Genomic DNA, 13,997 nt, shown 5'->3' with positions numbered 1-13,997 from the left:
CCTACCATGAAATAAATTTTCATTTCAAATGTGCTCAGAGATTAACAACATGACTAGTTCAAAAAATAGCACATCCATATTCTCTCTAGTTTGATTTAACATCTCTCTCTCCCTGCTGGTTATTTTGTGTCTTGGTTACTTTCAAAGTTCTAAAAATATTATGAAAATCTTGACGTTTACTAGGCAGAATACTACTGTATTGTTTATGCCTTTTCTCCTGAAAACTATGATAGTTATCGTTTTCACTTGGTGGCAGAGTAGGCAAAATATAAGGTTGAACCTGCTTGTTTCTAGTAAAATATCCCAGTTCACACACTTGTCACAGATTTTTGTATGGAAGAGCTCAGTGATTTTTTTTTGGGGGGGGGGGCACAAATCAGCATGTACTTAAACTCCAAGGTATGTCTTACCAGTGTGCATCCACACTCAAAAAAAAAAGAAAAAAAAGAAAAAAAATCACTCAGTTGAATTTGAGGTCAACATTTAATTCTGTTCCCTTGGGAGTATTGGACATGTTCGCAAGATTGGACTTCTGGAACTCCTAGCCATGTAAATGTGAAAATTAGCCTATCCTGAGCAAGGAGGACATACTCACCATACCTGTTAGTATGAAAACCCATATTAGAAACCAAACGTTTAGAAAAAAACTATTCCACCAGTTCTTCCTCATTATTTTATTCAACTTTCACTACAACTCACAATTGGTTTCCATTTTTTTTCCAGAGTTTTGATGATTCATCTAAACCTGTTTCATGCTTAGCACTTATTGAGATTGATTTTTTTTCCTTATGGTGTGCTCAAACTGAGTGTTATTAACATCTGCAGATAAAAATTTAAATCTGAGTGGAAAAATCACACATTATCATTAATTTTTATTGCACTGAAACACAGAGCCAATGAAGATGATCTGGGAAACCAGAGGTTTTAAGTCCTCTTAAACTTTGTGTGCTTATTAGACTAGATCAGGTTCTCTGAAATTTGTACCTTATTAGTGGTCTAATATGCAGTATGAAAATAATCTACTGTGTGAGGCAAGAAATAGAAGGAAAGGGGTTCATTATGCAAATGAACCCTAAAGTGTTCAGGACTAGTGACTTTTAAGAGCTTAGGAAACTGAGAAGTTCTTGTCATAAGACTTTTCCTGTGCCTCTCATTGGAGAAAGCATAGATTTACTGGATTTGACATAGCCCTTTCCAAGTCAAAGAGGTACAAAGTTCCCTTAAAGCTAGAAAAAATACTCTCTGTGAACAGAGACATAACTTAGAATACACTGTATCATGTGGGTGCAGATCGGAAAATGAAAAGCAGTCTTTAAAATATGGACATGATCAGTGATTTGAAGAACAAAATCTGTCCTACAGGAGGCAACATTAGTTACATTTGATTGGATTTCAATCAATTTTTTCTTACTGTTTTTTCAGAGTTGCAAGTTGCTGGTATCCCTCCTGCCTAGGGCTCTGCCTGGGCAGACTCTGAGCTGGCTCCTCTAGTTTTTCTTTCAGCTGTTGTTACCAAGAATATAGAAGGCCTCAGGTAAAGCCTTGATGCATTGATCTATAGACCTTGACTGACAACAAGAGGAAACACCACTTCTCCAGAGGCCATTCTGTAACACACATTTTCTATTTCAAACCCATCTGGGTTTTTATTTGAAAATTATTCTGCACACTTCATTCTGTCTGTTCATTTGTTCTCTTAAATTAACTGGCAAGGTTACATTCAGGTTGTTTGGTATCTTTACTGTATTTTCAGCTGTCAGCAGCTTCTTTTAACACCTCATGACCTAATTTAGCTAAACTAGAACTCTTTAGAAATCCTTCTGTAAAATATGGTTCAGATTTATTTGGTTATTCTGTTGTTTGGTTGTTTCTGGTCATCGACAAAACTGAAAGACCAAAAAAGAACTGGAACAATGGAGAAAAAGGAAAACAAAAGGAAGGCTGAAAGCACAAACCAGAATTTCATCACTTTCAGAATAACATGTATTTTAGTCCATCAATTTCTCAATTCAACCTTAGTTCAAATCATATTTTTATTACATTAATTGATGCATAATTTTGTTTAATGTCATTGTTTACAGTTTCTACAGTGCGAAAGGGAAACAGTTTGTTCTGCTCTTACACACTTCAGACTTGATTTTCATAGGTGCTGAGCTCTCTTGATTTTAGCTGCTGTTGTTGGAACATTTAGACTACTTGATATTTTACCAGTAAATAATCTGATCTTCAGAGGTGAATATGATCTATGAAATATTTTATAGAATCAGTAATACTTTATTAACTTTAATAAAACCAGTGTCTAAAATATGCAAACAGTGTGTTTTGAATTACAGGGTTTCTACATGCCAATTCTATCTTGGTTCCACCAAGTTTTCTTAGAGGGAGTAACTTCCTTATGTCAGGATTATGTGACAGAACTAGAGCAATGTTCAGGACAAAGATGACCTCAGAGAAAGAGCAGATTTTTTTTGCTTTCTTTGTGAAAATTTTTAGCAATTTTAGCCTTATTTAACATTCTGCTTGCCTCAGGTTTCAATTATGCAGATGCCCACGGTACTTTTTCCCTTTGAGCAGACAGCTTGAGTCTGAATCAGATGACAGAATGGTTGAACAAGGTTGTCTGAGGACAATGTCTGCTCTGCTCTGGACATTGCAAAGCAAGAGACTGCAGCTGCCATAGATCTGCCTCATAAACCATACTTGCTAATTCTATAGCTCTCAGGAATGTAAAAACTTTCTCTTCCGCAAAAAATTTCAGAAAATCAGGTAGAAGATTTTTTTTAAGATGGGCTAAGAAGCACTTTGAAGAGATCAGCTTAGATCTCCTCTGTTTTTTCAGTGTTTCATAACTTAATTTTAATTATTGTTTTCCACTGAAGATTTAAAGATTGATTTTGGTGCAACACCTTCCAGAACCATTAGTTTCAGTCTCTAGCCTTCAAAATCACATTTGATCCCTATTGTTATGTGCAATGAAGCTTGGCTTCATTTAAGATTTGTATTCCTGTGAGGAAAAGTAAGTATAGCTTGCATGAAGGAAAAAAAATTTAAAATAAAAAATAATTTAAAAAAAAAGAAAAATCTACCAGGGCATTTCTATTCTGCATTTTTTCCAGTTGGTGATAAGGTTGACTGTCTCTCTCTCTCCCCCACCCATGCAAACACTGAGCTTTGTTTCTGTAGGTCACAAATGGCATGATTTTGCATTTCTGCCTGCTGCTTTGGGTGAAGTAAAGCAATGGGGTTTTGCGGAGTGGGTGAAATGTTTCTTGCTCTCTTGATTCTTTCTTTCTCTTTCAAAGTGAGTTGTACTAATCCTTGTGGGAAGGAAGAAGATGGTGGTTTTGCACAAACATTCTCAGCAATTGTTCTTTTCTTTGGCAATCTTGGAATTTCCCTGAAGGCTTTTGGTTCTTGCAAGTCCTCTGATATGTTTTTTTTTCTTCGGTTTATTTCCTAAGTCTCTGAGCCTTAACCAAACTTGGTCATTCTCTTCCAGCAACATAATGGAAAATTAACCTTTGACCCATCCAAACCCTTTGGAACACCAGGGCTGTAATAAACTACAAAAAGATGTGGAGGTATGGCTGCTGCTTGCCTCTGGTAGATGGATTTTATCAGAAAAGGTAGTGCTGATTTGTATCACTCAGCCACACTAAGGTTATACAAAGATCAGCAAAGCCCCAGGAGCATAACAGTCGGTCTGCTCTTAACCTCAAACCTTTATCTCTCACAGCCAGCTTCCTTCCCACACCACAAGCACCACGTGTTATTTTACACTGAAGCAACACTCAGCAACTGAGGTCTATCTGCCCAAAGAATGGAAAAGGAAAAGGAAGGTGACATGAACACAAGATGGGTGGGCAGCACAAGGACTAACAATTACGGAGCAATACTCTTACAAACCAGTGCCAGTCTACTACCTGCCACAGCGTGAGCTTCAGAGTGGTCAGGATGGGCTTTTCATCAGTCATTTCTTTTCATCCCAAGCTTTAATCTTCACCTCTAGGCGATGAGAACTGAATTTGACTAACAGCTGCTGAATGAAATGAGAGAAAGCTGGAGGAATCAGAGGGTGATAGCACCTGCTCCAATCTGCCAGAAGGCACCTGTGACTAAAAACATTGTCCCCCCATGCCTCAAGGGGATATATGCATTGTGCCTGAAGGCTAGTGGCACCTCCCAGAAAGTTCCATTACTACATGGTCACATCACCCCACATCTGATTTGAAATTTGTTGAACCCCATGAATAAACAGGAAAACTGATGGGTTTTTATGCATTCTCTGTAACTCGTTTCTACAGGGGAAGAGTGGTTGCTTACTCGAGTTCTCAAGGAGCAGGGTCTTCTAAAGCCTTTGGCAGGGGCTAAAGCCCTGACCATAAGTGCCTGGAGAACAAAAAGAAAACAAACCTAAAGCCCATGGGTAGAGGTTTGTCTGACTAAGAATGTGTTGGTATTTGCTATTTAATCACTAACAAACAGGACAGATACATGGCTGTTGAGGGTTCTGTAATCAATATGTTACAGAAATCAGAATAGTATTTCTTGCTCTTTATCTCCTTGGTATGCAACATAAAATGATACACCATCTAAAAACATGAGATGGGGTAGGCAAAAAAAAAAAAAACCACCAGAGACAGCTGCACAGACTTGCAGCTGTGACACATACAGGAAATTTGGATGGAAAGAACCATTAGTGCATTGAGACCATCTCCTTGTCTGTTAGCAGGGCCAGTCCCCTTTTAGCAGACTGAAAAGGCAGCTCCTTTATGACAGATGTGGTTGACTTTAAGATTTTGTGCTTCTTAAATAGTCTCTCAGGCAAAATGCATTTTTCAGATATTAATCTCTGCCTCACCTTTTCTAATTTGAACTTGCATCTATCCTGCAACAGAAGCAGGCCTATCCTCTGTATTTGAAAGACCTGTCAAGCTACCATTTTGCTCAGTGTTATCCAAAAAATGGTCATCAATTGCATGACAAAACCCATCCTAGGACAGGTATATGATGACTAGGAACAACTATTTTGCAGCCCATTCGTTGAGTGATGGACACATGCCTTAATCATTAGAGGAATTAAATAGAACGAGAGATCTACGTGTCCCTCCCTTCAAGCCTCAAATACTACAGTTTTGCTTTGCAGACCATCTGCTTATCCTCTCAGTCCCTTAGGAATGGAGATATTAAACGGTTGATAAACACAAGCTCAAACTTTAGAGATTTGTGACAAGTCTGTACTTGGATCATCCTGATTTCCTGCTCATAATCTAACCAATTTCAAACTAATTCTGAGGAAAAAATCCAAAATAAATATTTCATGTGTAAATGGATAAATTTCATTGATATTCAGTGTGCAAGAATATTCAATCCAAATTTAAAACCTTTTATTTTTCCATATTGTAAACTACTAAAGATAGAGAATGGAAGTTTTTTGAAGAGCCACAGCTGGAAAACTACTAATTGCACTGGCAAAATCAGAGCACTGAAGTCTCATTTGGCTCTTAAGCCCAATCTGTCATCTGCTTCATCTTGCCAGACATACAAAACCATGTGTTTTCTGTCAAAGTCCCACAGCAAACCACGTGGAAAACAAAGAGCTATAAATAACTCCTCCTCAACATGAAAGGTGACTAAACTACCGCTTCCAATAATATCACCCTCCAGACTCCTAAAATTTTCCTATGTTTTTACCTGTCTTTGTATCAAAGCCACATTGCTGTGCTCTTTTCCGGATTATGTCTTTCTCGAGATCTTGTGCTACTACATCTGTTGTTCTCTTTCAGTCTTCAAATACTAGCAAAAATGTCACTTTAGCTATCTGTAACATCTGAATTACATTTGTGAAAGGTAGATTTTATAAAAAAAAAGGAATAGCAAATTCTGACTTAGGAGAGCATGATTCACTGTTTAGGATCTGGCTTGTAATCTAGGATACTGGGTTAATTTTCTGGCTCCTTGACTCACTAGCTGGCCACTTGGATTCTGTATGCCTTTCTTTTCCCTGTTGGTCATGGGAGGTATATGTTCAGTGCCTTGTTTGAAGTTAAATACTGTGTCTAAAGAAGAGTAAAATTTTTGAGATCTGTTACTTAAAGAAAAAAGCAACCATATCAGCACTAAATGCTATTATCACAAAGAAAAATCATCTGAAACTGTGCTACAGGCCTTAAAATCCGTGCTAGTCTGGAAAAAAAATAGAGGCAAGGATTTGCTCCCACTGTCACTGCTGTCATTCCCCTTTTATCAGCTAAATGCCCTACATTTAATGGAAATACAGTGGAAAAGTGGTGCCAACTTTACTTAGCATAGGCTCACTGTTTCAAAGGGGTGTTAGTTCAACAGCCAATGATATTCCAGCAGTTTTACAGATATTTGTATACCAGCGGTATCACAGGATGTTTTCTCAATAGAATCGGGATGGGTATGTTTGAAACTATGAGATACATAAAGCACATGATAAGGAAGTTTATGCAGAGTTTTATGGTCTGTTTTTAGCTAGCCACTCAGTAATGACTATGCAAGTGTTTTAAATTTTGTCCTGTGTTTTGGACTGCTATGAGACAAACAATGATAGCTGAATTGAGAAAGGAGGATGATTTCATTTGTTGTTAAAAAAGAAATTTTTCACATGACCTAAGTCACACAGTTAATATAAATCAGCAGCATATTTTTTTAATTTAGCTTCTTTTCTCTCCAGTAATTTCTTCTATAGGTTCTGTCATTCACTTTTTGCATTTGATTTCAAGCTAGGTTACAAGATTTTTTTATTGCCCATGTGTAATTCAGCCAAATGTTGTTCTCACCTACTGCTAAAATAGCAACAATAACAATTTTGTAATGCACTGAAAATCAATTATTTCTGTTGGCTACATTATGTCATAATTCCAGAGTGATTTGATGTTTTGAATTCATTATGTACTTTGATAATCCTAGGGTGAGTCATAATTTGTGGGGAAGACTCAGTAAATGAAGAACTGAAATTTTTATTGCTTTTCCATAGTTTCTTTTATAGTACAACTTTGTTTGTTAGCTAGTTGTAAAATAAAAATTTGAAAGAAAACAGAAGAGGAATAGGATTCTGGTGAAAGAAATTAGAACTCTCTCGTAATTTGTGAATTAAATTAATTAACTTGTGAATTTCTCTAGATTTTTTTTAACTGATGTCATACTTTCAAATTGCATTTCTGCATGAGGTCTGTAGGTATTTTTTCCTGATAAATTTGTTTATGCAGTCAAAGTCTGGACATTTCCCCTGAATGCTTTAGCAAATCTATATGGAGCCTATGTATTGATTTAAAGTAAGAAAGTGAAATCTCATTGGGCTATGAAGATATGGCTTTGAAAAGTATTTGTCTGCACATAAAAATTTTAAATGCTTATGAATTTATACATAGAAAATTTTGATCATCATTAAGTTTTTTGATGGCTTGATAATGATCTCTGGCTTTCCTTGTGTTTCGCCAGGCCTCTCACACTTTCTGTTTGACATAACTCAGTCTTGCTCCTTGTATGTTTTAAATATTCTTGTCTCTGGTCATCAGTGTCTCCCTGACCATAACCATGTCACCTCCTATCTCTTTCTTGTCTTTTGTATGTCCTTCTTGTGGCTTTCTACATTGTCTCATGCTTTGCAAGTCGTTCTATTCCGCGCATCTCTTTCCAGATACGACACTGTTTTCTTTCCTCAACATCTTGGTTTGTTAGGAACTTAGTTACAGTGCTGAAAAGTCAAACCATAGTTCACCTCCATCTACAGGCTTAGGAATAAAGCCTGTTGTAACTAAGCACCTTAACAAAATATTTTTGTAGTGCAAATAAGTCCTCTCTGTGGGAGGTCAGCTTTTCAAATGTACGGTGTATCATTTGAAAAATTCCCTTGGGGCTCTGACCTTGTAAGCAGATCTCTCAGAAACTGGTTCCGAATGGCTTTTCATGGTGAACTGTCCAGACAGTGTCTGCTCAGCAAGACAGTCTTTTAGCAGGCCAGAATCAAATCTTGGTTGTATCTGTACATGTATTTTATCTTAGCCTGAAGGAGGAGAACTCAGACAAATTCACCTAAAGTGCCAGTGCAGGAGGAGCTAGGACAAAAATCAGTGGCTCCATTTTGACACAGGCAGGAAACAATGAGAGGGAGGGGGCCTTGTTTCTACAACATAAATAACATTTTTGTGACTACTGTATCATGATTCAGCAACTCTGATGTCAATTTACAGTAACAAAGGAGACAGGAGATGGTCTATGTGGGAAAGAGTGTTGACAAAAGCATCTTCTATAACTTCCTCTGGGCTCCTCAGCTGTGTTATCAGGGGTGGGCACCTGTGTAGTACAAGCCCCCCATTCAGGGAGCAAAGCCCCAGACTGCTGAGAAGAGATCTGTGGCAATAGCAAGAACAGAGGAAGGTAGATAAGCTTTCAAAGTCAGGATCTGTGATCTTTAGGAGGCCACTGGCTCTGCCAACCAGTAGATGCATTTACACAGTTTAAGTAAATGCCTGTGCTGGCAAAAAATGTGCTGTGTGATAGAGAAAGATTTGTGAAGCTCAGAAACAGAGGATGAATATAAAAATAAATGGCTGGTTAAAACATTTTCTCAGCTATCTTTTCTCTATCACTGTTGTATCTGATACCATCCATATCCACTAAAATCAGTTTTATAGACTTCATCTTCGAGATGCTAAGCCTGCATCCCAATTTTCTCCTCCTAAGACTTACTTTAAGTTGGTATCTACACAACTTTTCTTGCCCCAGGCTGCTTGTTTCCTTCTTCTACCACTCCTCTTGATGTCTCTGGTAAATTTACTTCTGCTTGTATATTTCTATCCTTGATCATAGCACCAGGAAAGCACTGCTGTGTAGTGGACTGCTCATCTTGGATGTTGCATGTGAATTGTTCTGTTTAATCAAAACATCGAGTTTCTCAGATTACTGGTAACATGTTACTGTGAATGCTAGTTGCAATTCAGTGACAATTCTCTTTGCTATTCTTTTTCTGAATCCTCCTCCATAATGTCTGCTACTAAGTTTCAGTGTTGCCTGTGACACTCCCACTATTGCCCCAGTCCTGGGCTTCTTTGTCAACTAGAAAAGAAAAAAAGAAGGGCTTCCCCCACCTACTTTGAGCACCTCAGATGAACTTCACTATCAATTGTGCTTTTTTTAGTGCCAGCTTTATACAGCTTCTGTCACCTTAGACAAACAGAAATGGAAAAACCCTGATCTCATAGTTTTCTTCCGTCTCTGAGAATTTATTTCATAATGCAGCATGTCAGTTTGAAACACAGTAGGAGATGTTCTCCTTGGTCTTTTTACAAAACTATTTGTACCAACCTACTGAGTAGTTTTGTGTTTTACCCAAATGGAGACTGCACAGATTAATCAAGAGTCTGGAAGGAGACTGTAAACCACTGACCTCTACACTGTCATGACCTCCTCATTAGAAGAAAAGTGGACTAGGCTGTAAACACTGCACTTAGAATTTGAGTGGCCAATGCTAATAATGCATCCTCCTGAATTTAATAACCTGGAGAATTTAATTTTTTCTCTACTGGCTTGAGGTAGGCATTGTTCTGAACCACAGTAGTACTGCTTTGGAGATCCTTTTGCACTCCATTAACAACTTCATTTCAGGGGCCTGATATTTAAGTCTTCTATGCATACCATGCCCTACAACTACTACACTTACAATTCTGCCAAGTGATGGCTGCTCCTCTTACAGGTTATGTAGCTCTGAACAGTCTGAAGCCTACAGCATTCAAGGTGAGTGACAGCACAGGTCTCACTACTTTCAGTAACTGAGAGTTTGAATCTTGGCACCAGGGTTCAGAATACGGCTCTCACTAGGGAAGAATGTGCAGAGAATGAAAGTGTGAATGTTGATTATAAAGTATTTGTTTGCCTGTAACACTGATACTGAAACTTCCATATAGAACTGCAGCCTGTCCTCTGTCAACTAAAGTGAAGGAACCATAGTTGGGGCTGTACCCTGGAGGCATGTAGAAGATGTGTTAGTTTATTGAAATCAGGGGTTTCATTATAAAGCACTGAAAAACATAAGAAAACTCGCTTTCACGGTCAGAACCCAGAATTAACTACATTTAGATATAAAATAAAGACCATTGTGTATCACACACAGAACACATACTGATACCTAGCTTGGCAGGGTACTATTGTGGCCTCACTATTAAAGTCTGAAACCTCAGTAAAGAATTTGTGCTGGTCTTCTGCTAGAGGTTTAGATTCTGCTAGCCCTTCCAACACTATTTGTTTTTCATGATAATTTAGGTTTCCCTTCCATTTCTTGCTTACATTTGTTAAGACTAGGTAGATCACCTTTTCAGCATGAATCTCATTTCCAACTTCTGCAAATCCTCTATGGCTCATCTGCCACATTTGACTCATCTGCCCTAACCTGTTCTCTGGTTATATCTTTCTCAGACCAAGCCCGTCTTTTTTCTTCTTTCTCCAATACGACAATGAATTCTGCCCAGATTAAACATCACTGACCAGGTAGTTCATTTATTGCTTACAAACACTAGTAAAGTGCTAGTCAAACTGAGCTCCCAGCTGGAAGCTGTGTGTCTGTGCACAGAGTAAGGCAGAAAGGAGTCACTGCAGCTAGTGGACAAACTTGAGGTGCACACAGAGTTAACATGCTGACAGAAATACTGAGGTTTACATCTGAAAACCCAAATATAAAAATAATATGATGAGTAAGACTAAAATTCCCTGTTCTGAGCTTCCATGGGGCCAGCTCCCCTCCTCCCCCATGCTTCAGGGCTCAGCAGTCACTTCTCCTTTTCTGCTGTGCCTTGCAGAAATGTCTCCTGGGATGAGTCAGAGCAGGACTTCCAGGCAATAGTGTTACTGCCTTTGGCACCCACCAAACAATGGGCAAAAATGCCTGCTGCTGTGGCCTCACAGCTCCTTTCACACACTTAGAGGGCTCTCTCTCTGATTTACTTCTTGCCCCTTGATACTGTTTTTTTCTTCCCAACCAGGGGATCATAGAAAACATTAGGTTGGAAAGGATGTCTGGGAGGTCAGTTTGTCCAGTCTCCTGCTCAAAGCTTCACAAATAGATCAGGTTGCTCAAGGTCAAGGCCAGCTGAACTCTCCAAGAGATACCACAGAAACCTTGGACATCTCTTCCAATACCTAACCAACTTAACTGGGAAGAACTTTAAAAAATCTTTCTGCCCTGTCCACATTCATGGCCTGACCCTGTTTCTCTGCTTGCCTGTGCCCTATCTGTCAGTGCTTAACATCTAGTCTTACACTCAGGCCTCTAGAAATGTTTTGATGTGACCTCTCCAGAGATTTTGCTGAGACTCTGGTACCTTCTCTTTGCAGTTAGCTTGCTTTAAGGGCACCGTCCCTGTCCCACACTCTTTCAAAAGCAAGCTTCTGACTATAAAACAAGAAAGAATATGATCCCAGGGACAGAGTACAGAGAGCACTATTAGGTGTGAGGAAGCATGGATTTACTAAGGCACTCTGATCCCTTTATTAGCAAGTTTTGTGGTGGAAATTCAGATGCCAAAATATCTTCCTCGGGAAGACCACCCCCCCGCCGCGGCAAGAGAGCCAGGCTCCTTTGCAGAGCCCCCCTCCTTCAACCAGAGCAGATGCTCGCCAAGCTTTCTGAGACACTCGAGGTCTAAATCCCACTGAGGCTGTGCCTGGCTAAAGGAAAGCCTCCCACGGCACTGGAGTGACTGGGAGAAGATTTAGCACTATCCTGGGGCTCGGGTTGTTTGTGTCCTGCCAGCACAACGCCTCGTCTTCGTGGGGAGAGACCACCAGCGGTACAGCCGCACGAGCCTCCTTCCACAAACCCGACTGGGCACACCAGGGACAGGTACAAGGATGGCAGAACAAGCCATCGCCCGGCTGTCGCTGTCAGGTGCCATTAACTGCCCGCGGTGTTCAGGTGCCTTATCAAGGCCACTCACGTAGTGCCATGCTTGGGTTTAGTTACTTGTGTCCAGTCGCTGTGCGAAAGATCGTATCTAACCTACCAGATGTATAGCTTCCCTGCCCCGTCGCCTGTGGAATTCCCTGCTTTCCCGCTGGAAGACGCTCAGCGCGATCCCCGCGGGTCCCGGCTGCGCCGTTCGGCGGGCGGGCAGTGCCGCTCTGCGGTGCCTCCGCACAACTGCAGCTCCGGCGGCAGCAGGATGGATGATCCCGAGCCTGTGAGCTACCGCTCCTGTCGCGTCAGGAACCAACCGGTAGAGTGAGAATAACTGATTTCTCCGGTTTCCTTTTACATTTATTCTTTTTTTTTTTTCAGCCAGAATACTCTAGACGAATTTTTTAGATGGGTGACCCAGACAATAGTATACTCCTTTATCGATCAAAGTAGGACTTTAAAGATAATAATAATAATAATAATAAAATCTGATAATCTAATAAAATCAAAATAGTTGACTAATACTTTTGAGTTACAATTTTCCAGTAACCAAATTAATTGACAAAAATATTTGCCATGCTCCATGGCAAATATTTCAATACCTCTTGGCTTTTATGGATACATAACATGTCAGCATTCGGGGGCCATGCATGAGGTGTACCCCACGTCTCTGCCTTCATGGATGCCAGTAAATAATATTTTTTTTTCCTGGAAACTGCCTGCCTTTCCACATTTCTGAAAGAATGACACAAGAAACCACAAAGGTTGAAAACAAGAGTAAGTGTTGGAGACATCCAAGTAAAGACATTAGGAAGGCAAGAAAATCAGTTACAAGTCAAAAAGAACTGAATATATAGTGTCTGGTTTTGTTAGTCTACATTTAGAAGTGATCTGGTTTTGGTTTTTTCCCCCTCAGCTGAGGAAACAGTATTCAGTAAAGAACACAGAAATCTAAATGCAATTTTCACATAAATCACGTTGAAGTGGTTCTGTGGCTTGCAGGAGGCAGGAGAATGTTCCAGATCCCTGCTCCAGTTGTGACAAAATACCAAATTTTGGACCAAGCCTGTTGGACTCTGATTTTTCCGTACTGATCTCTAGACTATCACTGAAAATTCAATACACAGTCACAAACTGTGTAAAAGCTCTATTTGATGTACAGTGTACTAGCAGCTGACACCTGATGAAATGAGCTCTTGAGTGAACATTTCAGCCAGAATTCTTCCTATGCTGACTTATGGCAGGTAGTCATAAAAACTGAAAGTCTTGGAGTGAATTCCTACATTGCTGAAGTCAAAAGCAAACTCCCACTCATTTCTCTGAAACCACGGTACCAGTATTGATTGCCATAGTTGAAGTTCTCAGCGTGGTTTGGTTTACCTGAGGAGATGCCTGTTGTAACTGTGATAGTCACAGCTATGATCCATCGGCACAGGGAACTGTGTCACTGGAGCAAGGCTCAGGAAGGCTGATGATAGTTATTCAGACAGTAGGAAGGCAGCTGTGGAACAGAAGAACCATAGATTGTACAATTTGAGAACAAAATGCAAAATACTTTTTCTTTAAAAATTTGCTTTCAAAATTGAGCTTCCTATACAAACATTCTCCTTGCATGTGAGAAAAATACAACTTATCTTTAACTGCATTTGCAGAGCATAGCCTGTAGGACTGTGCTGCCACTACGTGAACGGAGAAAGCCATTGCAGGTGACTGTGGCTGACTTAACTCCTAACTCTTGCTCCAGGGCATGACGTTGGTATGATGTAATGGGACTAGGGTGAGATCATAGAAAAAAGCATGGCATCAGCACTGCCTCCTTGGGGAATGGAATTCATTTCAAAAACTGGAGCAAGAAACAAGTTCTATCTCTCAGGGAAGATGGTAAGAGATGCAACTAAAAGGTACATCAGTACATTTTGGAAAGTGTCTATGTTGGAAACAATATAGATCCAAACTAGCTTGGCTTGTACAAAAGTCAATCTTTATTCCCATCCGACCTAGTTTCCTAAGCACATGCAGCCTCTGCAAATCTCTGTAAGAACCGTGGGTGTTCTCCACCACTAAATAGTCAGGACGCCAG

Source organism: Chiroxiphia lanceolata, chromosome 6, assembly GCF_009829145.1.
Source record: "Chiroxiphia lanceolata isolate bChiLan1 chromosome 6, bChiLan1.pri, whole genome shotgun sequence".
NCBI lineage: Eukaryota > Metazoa > Chordata > Aves > Passeriformes > Pipridae > Chiroxiphia > Chiroxiphia lanceolata.
This window is presented reverse-complemented; position numbering follows the sequence as displayed.